Source organism: Mus musculus, chromosome 9 (assembly GCF_000001635.26).
Source record: "Mus musculus strain C57BL/6J chromosome 9, GRCm38.p6 C57BL/6J".
NCBI classification, from domain to species: domain Eukaryota; kingdom Metazoa; phylum Chordata; class Mammalia; order Rodentia; family Muridae; genus Mus; species Mus musculus.
In genome coordinates, this window is record NC_000075.6 from 120,913,774 (window position 1) to 120,933,331 (window position 19,558).

At 45.3% G+C, this 19,558-nt stretch overlaps 3 long non-coding RNA genes across 3 annotated transcripts; 1 reads left to right on the forward strand and 2 right to left on the reverse strand.

Moving 5' to 3' along the window:
* 1700020M21Rik (RIKEN cDNA 1700020M21 gene) lies at nucleotides 1-1,477 on the reverse strand. The gene is made up of 3 exons (NR_040742.1): nucleotides 1,442-1,477; nucleotides 409-697; nucleotides 1-317 (listed from the first exon to the last, which is right to left on the reverse strand). It is a non-coding gene; the product is annotated as an RIKEN cDNA 1700020M21 gene (long non-coding RNA).
* Nucleotides 1,478-10,681: 9,204 nt separating this feature from the next.
* On the reverse strand, nucleotides 10,682-17,029 carry 4930593C16Rik (RIKEN cDNA 4930593C16 gene). Its single transcript, NR_040753.1, has 3 exons — nucleotides 16,987-17,029; nucleotides 16,597-16,894; nucleotides 10,682-10,923 (listed from the first exon to the last, which is right to left on the reverse strand). It is a non-coding gene; the product is annotated as an RIKEN cDNA 4930593C16 gene (long non-coding RNA).
* Gm38502 lies at nucleotides 15,230-16,436 on the forward strand. The gene is made up of 2 exons (XR_380012.2): nucleotides 15,230-15,583; nucleotides 16,290-16,436. It is a non-coding gene; the product is annotated as a predicted gene, 38502 (long non-coding RNA).
* Nucleotides 17,030-19,558: the final 2,529 nt, after the last annotated feature.

Consider the following 19,558-nt stretch of genomic DNA (forward strand, 5'->3'; position numbering starts at 1 on the left):
ACTCTCTCCTTTTCCCCCCTTTTATTGAAAATAGATTTTTTTCATACATTTTGATTATGGTTTCCTCTTGCTCTCCCTTCCCCCCACTCCTCCAAACCCCTCCTCACCTCTCCTTCCATTCACATCTTTTTTGTCTCTCCTTAGAAAGCAAGCAGGAATCTAAGGAATGGTTAAAATAAAATAACAATAACAAATCAGAACAGGACAAACACAAACAGAAGAAAAAGCCCAAGAAAAAAACACAAGAAACACACAGACACACACACATTGGCACACATTAACACAAAACTGGAAGCCGTAGCATATATGTAAAGGACCTGCAAAGTAAAATAAAATATTTTTTAAAAAGACTCAACCTTAGGAGACAACCTCTAAAGACACCACTGAGTTTGTGGACATGAACCCTACCCTTAAGAGTGGTTTGTGTCCCCAGTGAGACTCCCTTGGAGAAAGGCATATTTTCATCTGCAAGTGGTTATCAGCTGGAGATCGTTGCTGGGTTAGGGATGGTGGCTGTAGCCACTTGTCCCTTCGGCTCCAGGACTGCTTGGTGCAGACTATGCTGGCCCTGTGCCTTTTGTCACGGTTTCTGTGAGTTCATACATTCGGGGTCTTGCCGTGTTGCTTCCTTGGTGTCCTCTGTCCCCTCTGGCTCCTACACTCTTTGCACTGTCCCCTGTGCAGGGTTCCTTGAGCCCTGAGGGTTGAAAACATAGACGCCATGGTTAGGGCTGAGTGTTCTAAGGTCTCTCACTCTCTGCATAAGGTGAGACTGTGCGTGTCTGTATTTAGCCCCATCTGCTGCAAGTGGTGGCTATACAAGGAAAGAGCATGGTGGAATGCTGTTAGGAGTCATTTCATCGGTATGCTCCTTAAGGAGAACTGTAGTGTTTGATTTTCCCTTAGGTCCCTGGCCTGTCCAGTCTCAGGTTCTTGGCCAGCCAAGCAGCATCAGGGATGGGTTCCATCTCACAGAGTGGCCTTAAATCCAGTCAGATGTTGGCTGGTTTCTCCCACGAGCTTTATGCCACTACTGCACCAACACAGCTCACAGGCAGATCACCTTCTTCTTGTTTCCAGTCTCCGCATAGTAAGCCAGGCAAAGTCTGTGTGGTGGGCCAACACAGCCAGGAGCTAATGCGCTTCTCCTCCGCTGTTCTCCACCCACCGGAAGCTACATGTTCTGGAAGCATCCTAAGCCCGCGGGGAAGGGCCTGGTGTGCCTTGCTTCACACAGACATCCGTGAGAGCCACTTTCCTTGACACTGTGACAAAATGCCAGACAAAAACAACTGGGGGCAGGGAGGGCGGGTGAATGAGGATTTATTCAGGATCACCCTCTACGATATAGCCAATCACGGCAGGGACCGCATGGTGTGTGTGTGAGAGAGAGCTCTGTGGCAGCTGGAGTGTGTAGATAGTACACCTCCCCTCCTCATACCCCGATGGAACAGGAAGCAGATACCAGACAGGAAACAGGGCCAAGCTCCCAAGGACTCACTTCCTTCAAGGAGGCCCCGCCTCCTGCAGGTTCCATTAACCCCCCCCAAACAGCGCCACCTGCTGGGAAGCAAATGCTTAAACATTAGACATCTCAGAAGTGTGTTTTTAACACCATAACAATTAGCAATAAATGCGTTGCTTATTTTTTCCATTAAAAAAAAAAAGATGTTCTATCTGTTTGTGTGTGCCCATGAGTGTAGTACCCTCAGAGGCCAGAAGAGGGCATTGGATTCCCTGGAGCTAGAGTTACAAATGGTTTGAATCTACCCAAAATGGGTGCTGGGATTGGAATTCTGGTCCTCTGGGAGAGCACTAGCTAGCTGCAGGTCATATAGGCCTGGGAGTATGGCTCTCTCTCCAGCCCGCCTGCCCACTAAAGGCTGTGAGGATTCCCACAGTAATGAAATCTTGTTAGCTGTGTGTATTTTCTGAACTGATTAGACCTCAATACCCCCTTTTGCCGTAACAGTGTGACGGTACACCACTGTGGCGCTCTGTCTAGCAGAAAGGTCGAAGGTAACACAATAGTATATATGTTAAGTGTCTGCTTTAGGTCTCTCAGGCACTATAGAGCCACAAAGATAGTTTCAGTCAATTCTCAGATACCTTGCTGCTTGTTCTGGGCTAAATCTCGAATCAAACAAGAAGAAAGGGGGAGGGGAGGAAAAATCCCCACCAACCAACCATCTTGGAGCGCTCTTCCCCAAGAGTACCAGGAGCGGGATCTTGAAGTCCGATGTTTCTCAAGCAAATAGAAACTGGTTACTCCAGTGACAAATTTTCAGATTCGAGGCCAATGCTTTTGGCTTTCTCTTGTCCTCTGCCTTGCGGTTATAATGTAGCTCCTGAGGTTCCTGGTGTCACGCCCCTGTTAAAGGTGGGCTGAGGACTACAAACACAGTGCCGGTTTTCTCTGTGGCTTAAATGGAGTTCTCCAGTAAGCAACCTTTTTGTCTTGCTGGTCTAACTATGTCATAGCTCAAGGGAGGTGGGCCTTGCTCAGTGTGGGCTCAAGTGGCAGATAGGAGCCGTTACTGGGTTGGTAAACAAGGTCTGCTACTTTCCCCTTCCAAATATAGCCAACCTGCATCCAGATATTTTATTGCAATAGCCAGTAAGTGTGTGAAAAATATTCAACATATTTATATACCAGGAAAACACAAATCAAGCATCGAGGTTCCATTTCTCCACAGTCAGAATGGCCACTGTGTTCTCAAGTAAATTTCCTCATCGCCATGACAAGAGCAACTCCAGGAAGAAGGTTTGGCTCAAGGACGGTCCATGGCCACTGGTCACATTCATCTTGAGGGAAGAAGCAGAGAGATGAATGCTTGCTTTCTCCTTTTTTATGCAGATCATGCTATGGTGCTGCCCACATTTGGGGTGGGTTTTTCCTTTATGGGTAAATCACCAAAAATGCCCTCCCAGGCATCCGGAGCATATCTTCTAGCTGCTTCTACATCCCATTAAGTTGACATCACAAATCATCACTGAGAAAACAAGTGACAAATGATGGTGAGGGGAAGGGGTGGGGCCTGGGCAGCCAGAGCGGAGGTGGGGTTTATGGCCTGAAAGTAGGAATGTTACAAATGGTATAGCTCTATGGAAATCAGTATGGAAAGTGTGAAGTGAAGGGATGGGGAAGACAGAAAGAGGGAGAGCACCGCCATGTGAATTAATTCAGACTACCCCTAGATATATACCTGAAGGATTCTAAGTCAACATACCACAGAGATATGAATATGCCTGTGTGTATCATTGCATCCACTGTTCACAATAGACAAGTTATGTACTCAGTCTAGCTGCCCATCAAGAATGAATTGATAGAGAAAATGTGGCTTATTGACACAACGGAGTTTTACTCAGTCATAGAGAATAAAATTATGTTGTTTGTAGGGAATTGTATGGGACTAGTGATCATCATGTTAAGTGAAATAAGCCAGCCTCAGAAAGACAAATACCACACTTCCTTTCATATGTAGAATCTAGTTTAAAGAAAAAAGAACATATAGGTTAAACGGGTGGGGGTGGAGCTCATTCATGAGAAGAAGGAGACCTGCAGGGGAGGAGACAAGCAAGTAATAAGAAAATACATTCAATTGATTTCGATTATTTTATTTTATGTGTATGGGTGTTTGGGCTGCACATAGGTGTAGTCTCCCCTCCCCCAGCCTGAAACCTGCTTGCTCAGGGGTGGAGTTTCCCGCTCAATCGTTCTGCCGTGCCCACTGCTGGAACCTGCCGCTTTGCTGTTCGGAGCCGTGCACGTGGTCACCCTGCTATTGGACTCCAAGATTAATTGGCGGGAATCGGGCCCCTTCCCCTGCTTTATAACTGCGTGTGGAACAGTAAAATTGAGCTTTGATCAGAATGACTGTCTTAGCTGCATTTCTTTATCTCGCCACCTAGCCCCTCTTCTCTTCCAGGTTTCCAAATGCCTTTCCAGGCTAGAACCCAGGCTGTGATCTGCTGGCCGGACACAACACATAGGTATGTGCAGCACATGTGTGCAGTGTCCTCAGAGGCCAGAGGAGGGCAGTATCAGTTCCCCTGGAACTGGAGCTAGAGATGGTTATGAGCCACCATGTGGGTTCTGGCAATTGAACCTGGATCCTCTGGAAGAGCAGTCAGTGTTCTTAACTGCTGAGTCATCTCTCCAGCCCCCCCAAATATACATTTACATGTGTATGAAGATATCACAGTGAGATAGTATTCTGCATAAGTAACATATACTTCAGTTTGAAAACAAAGAGCAGAGAGAGATTTTACTATTGCAGCTGCTGTTTCTGTGTGTTAGGTTCTGGATGTTACTGCCTTCATCTTGATTTTTCTTCCCTGGTACCACATGTCCACATTATGGAATGACCACTGTGCCTGGAACTCACTTGCCCATCAGCTCCCAGGCTTTTGTCACAGCCTGGAAGTTTGAACTATCACTACCTTTCCTGGCATGTGTCTCTCCATCGGCTTGCTGTCTCCAGGCTGCACAAAGTTTCTGTGTCTCCTGCTCTGGAAGGCAATTACTCTTTATGAAGTACCTCCTAATCCTAATCCCCAAGGCAGGTTCTGTTTAAACCCTGTGGGCAGGATGTGCTTCATTGCACAGAGCACGCATGCGCAAAACCTAGCTACTCCACATGTGTCCAGCTGGACGCCAACAGGAATAGAAATGTCCTTAAGTTAAAAAAAAAATTAGTCACTAGTATTTTTTTAATTCTTTAAAATTACACTTATCTATTTTGTGTGTGTGTGGGCATGTGTGGGTGGTGAGCAAATGCTGTGGAACACACGGGGGTCAGAGGACAACTTGTGTGAGGTGGTTTTCTCTTTCCACCACCTGAGTCCTGGGGATCAAACTTAGGTCACTAGGCTTGGTGTTCCCCGGTGGTTTTCTGTGCTAGACACAATGTTGCCGATCCCATGCAGTCCATTTCTTTGTTGCAGCTACCCTGGAAGGCAGTGAGCATTCTCTGCAGCTAGCAAGTGACCAAGGGTGAGCGAGCCTAAACTGCCTGAATCATACACCCACACTGGCCACGATCTGCTGGTAGAAAACCTCATATATAGTGTGTGGGGGATGTCATGTTTATCTAAAGTTAAAGGCTCTGGAGACTTAGAAAACCTGGGTCGGAACTGGGAGGTTGGAAGTTTGCCAAAACTCAGCTGGCACCCAGGTTGGAGCTGAAGTAAAGACAGATCTCTTTTGCGACTCTCTCTAAAACATTTATGCTTTAAATGTTATGGAGCCTGCTGAATGGGGGAGGCAGAGGTAGCCCCACTCTCCTTCGGCTTAGAGAGCCCCAACCTGAGAGTCCAAAGCTGAGTTTCATCGAACCTTCTAAAATATACAGGGAAAAAAGTCAGGTCTCAGGTGTTCCCTACTGGCCCAGTACTCCAGCGCTCTAAGGATCAGGCTTGCCCAGATTCCCACAGCAGGCCTGGCTGCACCAAACAGTCACACCCTCTGCATGCCTGGGCATGCTGACCGCACTGAGCACATGGATTGGTCATACATGTTGACTGTGGTCTTAAGCGCTCTGAAGCCAACTCTGAGATAAAGGCTGGCCCAGCGTGCCTTGATTTATGAAAGAGGTGCTGCCTAGGAGACCTGGGAGCAAAACAAAAGAAGACAGAGAAGGCGAAGAAACCAGGAAGGGTGTGTCACCTGGGGAGTGGCTTCAGCCTCCACCCACAGGAGGCTCTGGAGTGTGACTGACAGCTCAGAGTTGGTTGGACCTGAGACCAGGGAGCCTGAGTTTGGTGTTGTCCCCTCCCCGACATCACTGATTAAGGACCCATCCCATGTGTGTGGTACATGCACTCCCAAGCACCAATGGGTATCTGTTCAAAAATAGATTCCAGCAGCCTGGAGAATTCAGGAGCTGATTCTGGGAGATAGACACCAGAGGCACGTGGGTGGGGGGGTTGGGGGTGGGGGGTGGGCAAGATGGTAACCTAATCAGGTGACTCGTGCCTCAGGTTTAGAGCTTCCCTCAGCAGTTCTGATAAAATGCTGAAGAATGGATCTCCAGAGTTCTCCTGGAGATGTCTGGAGACCTTTCAGTCATTGCACACCAGGTGTGAGAGGGAAGAGCTACAAGGCCAGCATTTCTGACCTTTCATTCATCTAATGCTTTAAAAGGGAACATCAGGGGTCGGTGAGTGGGCTTTGAGGATAAAGGTGATTGCTGCCAAGCCTGACAAACCAACATGGTAGAAAGAGGAAACCAATTTCTCCAACTTGTCGTCTGACCTCCACATATAAATAAATGTACCATTTGAAAACGAAGCTGTTAGATTATCAGCTACAGTTGAGGTACAAATCGGATTCCTGTTGTATGGTGAAGGAATTACAGTGTCTGAGAACTGAGGTTGGGGTTTAACTGGGTTGGTGGGGTGTGTTTGCCTAGCATGTTCAGGACCCTGTAGCTCATTCCCAGCACTTGAGAGCCAGAGGCAGGAGGATCCGAAGTTCATACCATCCCCTATGTACCAAGTTCAAAGCCAACCTAGCCTAAATGATACTATGCCTCAAAAAGAACTCTAAGTGTCTCTAAAGCTGGTACAAACAACCTTTGCCCAGATTCAGTTTATGCCTTTGATATGTGCACTTAGTCACAGGAACTACATGCTGCCCTTGAAAGGTGCGTATCTCGGTTCATCTATGGAGTGACTCAAGGAAAGAGAGTTGTTAATGATAAAATAGATGAGTAATTTTATACAGTTTTATTGAGAGCCAGGTGTGGTGGTGTATTCCTTCAATTCCAGGACTTAGGAGGCAGAGGCAGGAGGACCTTTGTGAGTTCAAAGCCAGCCAGATCTACCTAGAAAGTCCCAGGCCAGCTGTGGCAACATAAAGATAACATGTCTGTGGTGGTTTAGAATATGCTTGGCCCAGGGAGTGGCACTAATGGGAGGTGTGGCCCTGTTGGTGTGAGTGTGGCCTTGTTGGAGGAAGTGTATCACTGTGGGGTTGGGCTTTGAGACACTTCTAGCTTCCTGGAAGTCAGTCTTCTGTTTGACTTCAGTACAAGATGTAGAACTCTCAGCTCCTCTCTAGCATCATGTCTGCCTGCATGCTGCCATGTTTCCCACCTTGATGACAATGGGCTGAACCTATAAGCTAGTCTCAATTAAATGTTGTCCTTTATAATGGTTGCCTTTGCCATGGTGTCTCTTCATAGCAATGAAACCCAAACTAAGACACTGTCTCAAAACAAAACAAAATACAGTTCATTGAGGTAGAGTTTGTTTACTATGTAATTCCCATTTTAAAGCCTGCAGCTCAGTGGATGACAGTATATTCTCTGCTGTGTTGGTGTAGACTCTTTCATCCCATCGAAGAGAAATCCCTCATCCATCAGTGGTCATTTCTCATTTCTCCAAAGTCCCCGATTCTAACCAGACACTAGATAAGAACAGAAGCCTTCCTTCTTATTCCTCACACAATAACCTTCCAGTGAGCCTTCTGGAAAGCCTCCCATGGCACTGGGAGTGTCACTGCCATTCTGACTGCCGGGCTTCAGAACAACCATGGGACCACAGAAAGGGAAGGGAAGATCTTATTGACCCAGAGAGCCAGGCTGGTGATTCCATCCCGGGCTCAGGCCTAGGGGAATTCAGTAGCTATGTTGAGCACCCAAGGCTAGACGATGGCCTGATTTCATTCTGGATAGCAACGAGTGAATCCCGGTGTCTCCCTGCTGAGAGCCACACCTTCACAGTCAAGATGGAAAACAGTATTATTTACAGAAGGAATTGACAGGGCTGTGGATAAAAGAGCCAAGTTCATACCTCCATCAACGGTGCTGGGGAAAGAGCTGAGCCAGTGAGGATCTTCTCTTACCAACGAAAGAATGAGGTCAGGACCCTGAGTCCAGTCCAAAGAGGACCAACATGGCCACTTTTGCTAGCAATCCCAGCTTGAGAGGTAGAGACATACAGTCTCTCTCTCTCTCTCTGTCTCTCTCCTTCTCCTTCCCCTCCCTCTTCCTTTCCCTCTCCCTCTCCCTCTGTCTCTCCCTTTCTCTCTTGCTCGATCTCCCCCCTCCCTCCCTCCCTCCCCCCTCCCTCCCTCCCTCCCTCCCTCCCTCCGTCTATAGACAACCCCTACCTCTTAAGAAAAGAGAATCTAAGGGGCACCCTGCATGCTGGCAGCCTTTAGAAGTGAATTGACAGTGATACTGAAGGATCTTTATTCTTTCAACTGAAGCAGGAAACCCAGAAAACCTTATCCATGAAACTCAGAGCAATTAAGTCAATTAAATGTAATCACCCTGAACACACTTCTGCTATGTAGGAGTCTTGGCTAGCCTGTGTTCTTACCGAGTTGAATGCATTCAGTAAACGCTCACCTAAACACCTCTGTCTCCTGGTATACAAGAACACGGATGTACAACGAGCTCATAGCACACCAGTCCCATCAGGAGGCTCTATGATGGGTTTATCTTGTGCCTGGTCTTCAAATAGACTTCCATCATTTTTACCCCTAAGTAGGAAAAATCCTGTGTGTTCATTAGCAGCCAGACAAGCCCAGTCCCTCAGATGTGCCTCCTTCACTTCGAGCCCCACTTCCTGGAATCTGTTATGGTCACCTATATTATAATGGCACCACAGCCCGAGACCTAGGGAGGACTATCCTGCTGAGCAGGTGGGTGGTGACAGTGGAATTTTCAGAGAGCAGAACCCTATGGAGGGATGAGGGGATGGTCAAGTTCCTGGTCTCATTCAAGAAAAACCATGAAGGTTGCTAGCTCCCCAGGCGGAATCTGCAGCTATGCTTGTCTAACAGCAGAAATGAAATTGTATCAGTCGCTCTTCCTGTTGCTGTGACAAAACTAAATCCAGGAAGGGAGGCTGATTTTGGCTCATGGCACCATCTGTCATGGCGGGGAAGACATGATTGCAGAAGTGTGGGGCAGTGGCACCCATTGTCAGGAAGCAGAGAGAGATGGACGCTGGTGCTCAGCTCGCTGTTTCCTTTTTAGTCAGCTTTTGTTCACGGAATGGTGCGGCCCACACCCTGGGGGGTGAGGATGGGGGTTAGGTCTTCACACCTCGGTGAACACGGTCTGCAAACTTCCTCACAGACTTGCCCAGAGGCTTGTCTCTTGGGTGAGTTAGATCTGTCAAGTTGGCCATATTAACCATCACAATTTCTTCCCAGTTGAGGTGAGCAGAGACTGACGCACAAAGTCTAGTGAGCTGCTTGAGACAATGGCGACGGAGCCTCGGACTCCCGAGAGGGTGAGGGCTTGAGTTGCCTTCCTTGCCTCACGTTCAAGAGTAAGATGGCTAAGCAGATCTACAGAATGTGGCAGGCCTCGTTCCTTCCTTCTGAGAGGAGGCTACGCCTCTGTGGAGAAGGCAAAGACCAGTAAGTGGCATTAGCTCCAGAACGATCCCCTCGGGTGTGATATGAATGAGGTCAGCAGCACAGTGGGCTCCGACATAAAAAGCACCACAAGTGCCAGAGAAATGTTTGTAGCTGCTCACAGACAGCTAGCAATCAATTAAAACATTGGTTTTAATTCTTCTGCCTAGTCTGGTTCGGTGAAAACAACGAAGTTTAATCCAGTTCATGAGTAATTTACAACATTTAAGAAGTAAATAAAAATCATGCCTGCCTCCTTCTTTCCCTCCCTCCTTCCTTTCCTCCTTCTTTCTTCTTCCCTCCCTCTTCCCCTCCCTCCCTCCCTTCCTTCCCTCTTCCCTTCCTTCCCTTCCTTCCCTTCTTCCTCCTTCCGTCCTCCCTCCCCCCCTTTCTTTCTTCTTTCTTTCCTTTCTTCCTCCTCCCTCTCTCTTTCATTCTTCCTTCCTCCCCACTTACTCCTCCTTCTCTCCCCCTCCCTCCTCCTCTCCCTCTCCCTCTCCTCTTCTCTACCCTTCTCTTTTTCTGAGTGAACAATTATTAAGATAAAATAGATCTAAAATACAAACAGCAGAGGGGTGAGCTATAGAAATCAGGTTTTAAAGAATTTTAAGAGACTTCTCAATGTTTTTTGTTAGTTCTTAACTTGACATAAAAAAAAACGCTGCTATTTTTGGGGTGATAATGTCAAAGACATAGGGAGAGGGCACACGACTTGACCCATTGCTCTGCACAGAACAAAACAGAGAGAGCAGGGAGAAATGGGGAGAATGTACACTTTCAGAGATGAAACGTGAACTCGATAAAGAAAACAATGCCAAGCGCCTACTGTAGGTTGACACGATGCAGAGGAAATATCTCTGCTGCAGGTGAAGTGGAGGCGGAGCGAGGAGAGAAGCTGAGAGACCCACAGTCCCTGGCAAGAAGAAACAGGAAGTCCAGAAATACATTTAGGTGACATGACATCAGACCCAAATCAATCCAAGGATAGTTTTCACAGTGGTGGGTGGTTCTGGAAGAGACCACAGACTAGACTCCTATAGTCAGTGTGAGCTGGAGAATATCTCATAGGATACATTTCTAATAAAAATATAAAAACAGAGCCAGGTGTGGTGGTGCACGCCTTTAATCCCAGCACTTGGGAGGCAGAGGCAGGTGATTTCTGAGTTCAAGGCCAGCCTGGTCTACAAAGTGAGTTCCAGGATAGCCAGGGCTATACAGAGAAACCCTGTCTTGAAAAACAAAAACAAAAAACAAACAAACCAAAAAACCAAATATATATATATATATATAAAACAGACATGGTTTCATTCTAAAACACTGGATCCTTTTTATTAGTTGGAGTGTAGGAAAGTGATTCTTTTTACACTTTCTACTTATACTTTGGGTTGGTAGATGGACATGTGCCAGCCAAGGCATGTGGTAAAGGTGAGAGGACCATCCAGAGGCACCTGTTCACTTCTTCCTCCGTGTGAGTCCCAGGACCCAATCCAGGTTGTCAGATTTGGCAGCAAGTACCTTTACCTGCTGAGCCATCTTGCCAAGTGCTTCTGATTAAAACATAAAATGCAGAAGAGATGGAAGGAAAGGTTCATTAATTTGTCTACATAAAAATAAAACCGTGGGCTGAGAATGCGGTTGCTTAGTATTCATGAGGCCTTCAATATGAGGGTTCAATAGTCAGAACCAACTAACCAAACAAATATTAAATTAATGAACAAATATAAAAATCTCCCAAATGGCCAAAAAAAAAAAAATGTGCTCGAGTGAGGAGAGATTAAAAAATAGTAAAGGAAACAAAACCAGACAAGCACAAATAAACTGTGGGAAAAAATCCTATTACAGACGTAGACCAGATGTGCTAATGTTGAGATCTTATAGGAATGGAAGAGACCACGAGCAAAATATATAGTCAAGGGAACACAGTGAAAAATATTCAGATGTGTGAAAATGTGCTCGGCTTTATTTGAAAGAGAAATGCAAATTCAAACTGCAAAGTGTCACTCACAAACTAAAAGTTTGATGACATATTGTCCCACGGGGTCCATCTTTGTACAAAGGGTTTATTTAGAGATGATAGCAGGAAGACCAACAGAGGAATGGAGGGCGGAGAAGAGAAAGCGAAGACATAGATGACCAGCCGGGGCCCCTCATGAGTTTGTAGAGCTCAGGTGTGGGTTGAGGGAGGCAGTGTGGGGAGCTTTCCAGGATTTTCAAGTAAGAAAACCATGGCACTTACCCACCAAGCCTCTGCCCAAACACTGGTGGTTGGTGGGGCTTGTAAGGAATTAACTCTCAGGCATGTCTGTTTGCCCACCTTCCTACCCCCACCCCCAAGGCAAGCCCTGCTTTGAGATATCAGAAGAAAGCCCTGGGTAGCCTCATTCAGTTGTAGTTAGAATGTGACTGTCTGGGGTGTGGATGGGCCTCAGCAGAGTCATTCACACACATTCCCATGATGAAACTGTCAGAGACTAGACATTCAGACATGGCTGATGAAAATGGAAACTATTACAACACCCAAGGTAACTGTGCCTACCTAGTATATACTGTCTGTTGATAGTGTCATTGGGATTCTTCTTGGGGTCTATGGTACATGTTGCATGAAACTGACTCTAGGGCCTGTACATGCTAAGCATCTATTCTATCACTGAGCTGCATCCCTGGCCCTATATGGAAGCTTTTGGAAAGTTCTCCACATATTTGGATAGATAGGTAGGTGAGTAGGTACATACATGGTAGGTAGGTAGGTAGGTAGGTAGGTAGGTGGATGGATGGATGGATGGATGGATGGATAGATAGATGGATAGATAGATAGATACATAGATAGATCCATCTTGTTTTTGGGGACATGATCTGTTCCTCACCAAACAGGCTACACTGCCTGTGAGCCCCAGGGACTTGCCTATTTCAGTCCTGGGCTTATAAGTATACTCACCATGCCTGATTTTGTTATGTGGGTTTGAGGGATTAAACCTATGTCTTCATGCTTAAATGGCAAGCACTTTACCAACTGAGCCATCTCTCCAGCTTCCAAAGGCAAACATTCTTCTTCTTTTTCATGTGCATGTATGTAGGTATGTGTATATGAATGTAGAGTCCACAGAGGCCAGAAGAGGACACTGAATACCCTGGGCTTGAGTTGTAGGCACTTGTGAAACACCTTAGGTATGTGCTGGTCCCCAGCCCTCTGAAAGAGCTGCAAGTGCTTTTAACTACCGAGTTGCCTCTCCAGCTCCCAAAGGCAACTACTTTTAAGTAAGATATTTCAAAATCTTTTGACCTTAAAAGACACCCTTTGTGCTCATTGCTCACTTCCTTTTAAAAACAATAGTAAGGTTGAAAAAGACACAGGATATTTAGATATACATGAAGGAGTTAAGTATATAAAAAAATTGGTAATGCAAGTGACTGTGTATATTCTGGTTATACTGTATACACACACAGTGTATATTCTGATTACATTGTATATATACTGTATATTCTGGTTACATTGGACAGTATGGATGGAGGTTTATTTGAATCTGCCAGTAGAGAGGATCAAGGTGGGAGTCTCTAAAGGACTCTGCAAAGATCAGCAATGACAATAAGTCAAGCTACAAATTACCCAAGTTATGAATGGGTAAAAAGTTAGCTTAACAGATTAAGCAAATGATTTCAGAGTTCTCGAACAATGGGTGACTGGAGCAAATAGAATCCAAAATGTTCCCATAAGCAGCTGGAGGATCCAGAGGTAAAATACAGCAGTTGTATTTACATTTTATAATCTTAAAGTGAGTTAAGCTTCATTGATATTTAGTCTAAGTATCAGCAGCAGTAAATTGTGTGCCATTCAAATAAATATACATCCAGGGGCTCCGTATATAGGATTACTATGTACACTGTAAAATAAAAAAATATTTAGAAATGTTAAGGCACACTCAGGAGGAAGCTGCAGTGTGGTGTGACTGTCACAATCAAGCCAGCACTCAAATCGCCTTAGCTCTGTTTGCTTTTCCCTGTAACAAGACACCCGGCCACAAACTGACTAACAGTAACCATCGCTTTAGAAAACATTGTTTCAAACCTGAGCAGGGTCACCTCTAAGGCTAAGAGGAGGGGTTCCTGGAGCAGGGGTCGGATGTTTGGAGTGAGTAGCACTGACTGTGTGGGCTTCAGACAAGTTTCTCGTGAAACTTAGAGTGGAAGGAGAAATATTTACTGTGGGCAGTTCTTCCCGACAACAGACATGAGAGCGCTGTGTGTTTCCCCACATAGATTTCATAATCACACCACTTCCCTGGAGTCAGAGCCTCAGCCTGAATTGGCTCAGGCTAGGGTAGGAAGCACAGGGAAACCCCAGCAAACGTGGGTGCTTTCAAACTGCCCAACTTTTCTTATGTCTCTCAAAGAACTAGCTATTTCCCTCTCTATAAAAACAACAACAACAACAACAAAACAAAAAACCCATCATGGTCTTCTTTCTCTCTCTCCCATTCCCCAGTACAAATTACAAATTTGTAAACCCGAAATCTGAGTAGATTGAAACAGAGATCGCGAAGAAAAAGGCTTTGATAAAAACAAAAGAATGAAAAAGGCGTGTATCTGACTATTCTGTGGTGAATGTTCAGTGCTCTGTGTAGAAGGCAAGTGGCTCAGACCATCCCTCCAGCTCACTGAAGGAGCATTACAAAGAAGGCACATTTTAAAGAAATAATATACCAATGCAGCACTCCGTAGGTGTGTATGTGGAAAACTGTGGTTTGAATAACTTTGGATCTGTTAGAGCTAATATGTCTGCAAAAGTTTATCAAAATATTAAAATGCATGGATCCTATAAGAAATCAATTTATTCCATTGAAGGCTTATAATTAATGGTAAAAATCATCAAATAGAGTAAAATTGAATGATTAAAAACCTTCACATTTTGCCCTTGATTATGTGTGTGTGTGTGTGTGTGTGTGTGTGTGTGTGTGTGTGTATGTGTGTGTGTGTGTGTGTGTGTGCATGCATGCTGCTTTTTAACAAACACAATTTAGGTTGTCATGCTAACTGTAGCATTACTAGGAGAAAAATCAGAAGGGACTATATCTTTAAGTAAAATTTTTTAGCCTAGTTAGAAAAAAATCAATTAGTATATCCCTCTGTTTTTCCATGCCCAAAGTCTCTCTCTCTTTTTTTTTTTTTTTCTGAACGGTAGGTATAAAATAGGAAGCAAACGCTTACTTGTGGCATCGCGACCTTCTTCCAGGCCCCTGCTGGTGCTACTCGGATTCAGAGTGGCTTTGGCACAAGCTTGTGGTCTGGCTGCAGCAGCTCTCCCTAAAGCCTTCCCCCTTGGTGGCAGGTGAGGGTCACATCACTGAAAAGGATCACCCTAAAAACGAGGCTCCTCTAAGGTGGGTGAACGTCATGGTCTTTAAAAATTGTTCCTTCAGATAAGGAACTATTTTCTTCTCAGCTACACATAATTTTTGCTGTTAAACTGATGTTGTCCTTAAATATGGTGGTCTGTGTTTAATAATAATTTTTAAAAAACCCGTATAACTGGTCCATATGTTTTCCAACTGAGACAGCATAAAACCTCCATATGTTTCAACATGCCATACTGTGGACTGTGGTGTACACACACACACCACCACCACCAACAACAACAACAACCACAGGACATTATATCCACTGTAACTAAACCATTGGGGTTGAGTTGGGGAGGATTTTTTTTTTAATAATAACCACATTTGTTGAACAGGACATATTGTTCTTCATTTTGTTTTAGTGGCGGTGACGGTCCTTGTATTTAGACTTTATATGGCCTGGGTTACCCAGCTCACAACAGAAACACCTGCACCAAATTAATTTGTTGTAGCACATTAATTATCTCATAGCTTCTATTTAGGCTGCAGCTGTTGCTATTATGTTAATAATAATTTTTATCACCACTGTATACAACAGGTTATGGGAAGAATAGAAATATCTCTTTGGGGGGGGTCCCCCCTTGTCATTTCCATGTTTCGATGTCAGAAGGGAAGACTGTAAGAAAATCGGGCAAATTGAGCCCCCAAAGCGCACTGTAATTTTCTATTTCTGAACGGATTTGTGAGAGAATGGCTGAGTGAAGTTAGCAGAGCGTCATCCCCCACACAAAGATGGCGCGTGCAGAATTTGTGAGAGCGGAAAGGGGTGTGGAAGGAAGGACAGGCAAGTGGGGACGGAACACTGCAGTGCTGGGTGGTGAGTGTTTGCGAGGGGGCGGGGGGGGGGTATGCTGCAGTTTCCATGAAATAATAAGGTGGGGGAGAGAGAAGCAATGCAAAGAGTGGGTTTTTCATTGTCTGTAAAATATAAACACAGATGAGTTCTGTCTTTGGTTGGTTCATGCTTTTCATTCAGCACAGCAGGGATGTTCTTAAGAAGTTGCCCTCTGAGAAATTTCACTAAATGGGAACCGTGGACCCTGCATGATGGGATTATAATCACACCAGCCACTCCTTTTACATAATTTTTTGTTTAAGATCCAGTAAGACCCCCTGTTTTTTTAATATATCTAAAGCAATAGACATGTATATGTCGATAAACTGAGGGTTCGCGTCGCCCCCACCGTAGCCTGGTGCAAGCTGAACAAAAACCGGGGTGATATCCTCTTCTATAAATCTCAATAGATTCAAAAACAATATGAAAATTTTCAGCTGACAAGAACATGTCTGCTGCCTGCAGTCCCTGCAATAGCTCACCATGTTGCCTACTAACCGAAAGATCAAAAATTATCGATTTCATGGCGCTGTGTGCTCTGGAAAAGAAAAGCTACTTTAACATTTGCATTGTTTAAAGACATCTTTTAGAAGAAAAGGCTCGCACCCCCCCACCCCAAACTCTTTGGGATGTGAAAATGGCTTGTTTTCATCTCCCTCATGATTTTCTATAATTCTATTATTTTTAGCAGCTGGAGTCCAGAAATGATTTTTTTTCGACGAATTTAGGATTTTGCCGCAGTGTTCATCTGCAGTCCCAGAATCCTCCGGTAAGTTAATCCTTCTTGCGATGGGAAACGCCTTGAACCTTCTTGTGAATAAAATACCTGCAACCATTTTGAAATTTTTAATAGAGGGGCTGTGTGTGTGAGTGCATGTGTGTGTGTGTGTGTGTATTTTTGCACGCGTATAGTATTGGGGAGTATGCGTGTCAAAGCATGCTTTCCTAGGACCGCATTGGTATCTGTTCTGAGAAATATGAAGAAACATATATACCTCTGTGCCCTTTGCCTGTCACGATGAGTCTCCATTGCTTCCTCATCTCGCTCTGTACGGTAGCCGTTAAAACACATCTTTAGAACATAATCCAAGGAAGGCCCGGAGAACACGCAACTGCAAGCGTGAAGGTTGGTGCCAGCATAACTAAAGGCCCAGGCCACAGCCACCTCCGTACCCATCACCTCCCGCTTCCTTCACGGTCCCTCCTTTGCTCTGGAGCCGTTCATGGGCTGCGTGCGAGAGCTTTCCACGGAGGCTCTCTGCGGAATCTGCCCAGTGGGTTACTAGACGGCCTCTGTGTGGGAGAAAAAGCCACACGTAGTCTGACAAGAGGTATTTACAACTGCTTAGCCTGTTCAACTGGAAATCAACAAAAAGATGACATACCCCTGACACGGTGTTTTACAAATCAAAAGTCTGGATCCATAAATAGCCCACTTGACGAACGTTAGAACGGAAAGCGGATTGTGATTTTTTTTTTTTTTTTTTTTGCCTGGTGTTTCCACGTTATCATAAAGAAATTATTTTTAACAGGTCTTAGAGAGTCAGTATTGGCTGTTTCTGAGTGTATGGCTCTGCTGGGAAAGGAGTCTTCCTTCCCAGGGTTATTGGGATAGGATCCAAAGTGGACCACACCCTAATTCCAGTGTGTTTTTCCATCTTTTGTGCCTATTGTCAAATGGACTTGGCTGACAATTACAGTTTTACTTTAAACGATGAAGGTGTTAATCAAAAGACGTCGGCTGTCCTCAAAAGGAGGCTCATTGTTTTAGGTATGCAGTAAATGTTTGACTAATGGATTTTTTAGAGCAGAAGGACCAATGCTGGCTTATTAATACTTACTTCTGCACAAAGTGCAAACACAGACTGAGCATGTGTGTGTGTGTGTGTGTGTGTGTGTGTGGTGTGTGTGTTTTAGTGAACATCCTCTCTGCTCACTATTATTCTACACTATTCAGTGTAGGCAAAGCTTGATCTGCAGGTGGTCTGATTACAGGACAAACACACCCCCATCCCATTTCTCAAAATGAATTACTTTATGTCGAACCCATTGGGCTGATCTTGAGGAGAAGGGGTGTAGAAGAGACACCAATTGCCATCTATGTGAAGTGTGTTACCTGGGGTCAATTATTTTAGCAACTAATTTTATAAAACCACCTCCTCCTTAGCTGCTTATGTTATTTTCAAATTAGCTCATAAAACCAGCAGGTTTCTTTATTCATCAGGTATGTTGATGACGTGTTTCTTTCTGGTGTAATGACAATATTTGTCTTAATTTCACAGAAATTGTCATCTGTTTTTGGTGACAAAATTATGGAATAGTCTTGTTTCATGAACGAAGTGAACAGAAATCTAGAGAAAATGTAAAATTCAGCTCACTGGTTTCAAGGCCAGTCACCTGGTTATGTCTCCTGCCGAGTTACACTGATAGGAAGAGGAGTGTTTGCGTTGTGGTAAAATCTGCCTTTTCTCTGAAACATATTCTCTGAATTATCAATAGGGATTGAGACTTTTAATTCTACGCTGGGGTTAAAATGCCAGAATTATGTGCTCTGTCTTGGCGTCTGGCTAGAGGAATATGAATACAAGGCTGTCTTTATCTTTTAGATTTGTCAGTGGTGCAGGCGCTTCTTAACGAGTTTTAATAGTGTGCCCTTTAAAAAAGAAGCAAAATTGGGACACAGAAAAAGAAGCAAGTGTCAAAAAGAAAAAAAAAAGAAAAAGAAAAGAAAGGAACCCCCCCCCCCCCCAAAAAAAAAAAGAAAAAGAAAAGAAAAGAAAGGAAACCCCGGACAGAGGTGAAGTCAGCTATCTAATTTTAAACGAATCGACCAAATATTCTTTAACTCTGCATGTGACAATTAAAATTAGGGGTTGGTAGCTGCAACCACCACTGGTAGGGCTTTGGTAAAATACCTTTTCCTGCTCTATCTCTCTGAGTTATGGCAGGCCAAGTCAGCCCCAGCCAGCAGCAGAGTTTACTCTCCGGAAATCCGAGCAGAGCTGCAGAGGGGAAAGGTCTAGACAAAGGCCCTCACTGAGCAGCTCCAGCATGGTGGACTGTGGTGGTTCACAGAGTTACGGTGATATGTCTTTAAGATAGAAAATTGAGTCATTTAAAAACTAAGCTGGCCCTACAGCACCGGCCCTGCCTCAGTGATGCATGGGCTTCCTGCCAGTACCTGTACATAAGGACCTATTGTTTACTTGCGTTAATTACAGCGCTGGGATGAAAGAAGGCAGTGGGGCAACTTTCCCTGTTGCCATTGTTTGGGAAGAGACGTGAGCTCAGAATAATAGGCTGGAGACAGCCAATTCACCCCAACTGCTCCAGTTTTGACAAGTGCCAATCGTGAAGGACAACAATGGGGCCATTTCCAAGAGAAGATCCAACTTCACCCTATTGTCATGATTTGGGGGGGGGGGAGCTCTCGAAGGATACAAAATTAGTTTTGAAAATTTAAGAGGTTACCCACAGGTCCTCTCAGCAACACACTCGAGTTTCTCAAACAATACAGAAAAATCGCTGTCCTTGGTCCCCACGCCTGGTTCTACTGACCCAGTGAGTCTGGGTAAGATGGGGTTTCTAGGAATCACGCTGGTGAACGCAGTGGTGGAGCTGAATCACTTGTTAATAGATGTTCGCAGACACTCTTGGGGACTCCAAGGCCTCCTGGGGTGGGGAGGAAAGGTGGCTGGGCCCCAGGTTCCCTGTCCGGATTCCAGAGGCACAGCGGGAAGGGAAGCGGGACACTCCTGGGAGCGGTAAAGTGTGGTGGGGTCCAATGGTGGTTCAGGGGTGTGGCGGCCGGTGCACCGGTGATGGCAGCCTCGAACCTGCGCCGTCCGAGGCCGCACTCCACCCGGCCCGCGGCGGCGGCCCGCTCTCGATTCCTTTAGTTTCCAATGGAGCGGCGTCTGGACGCCCCGCCCCGGCTCGGCCCCTCCCGGCGGCGCA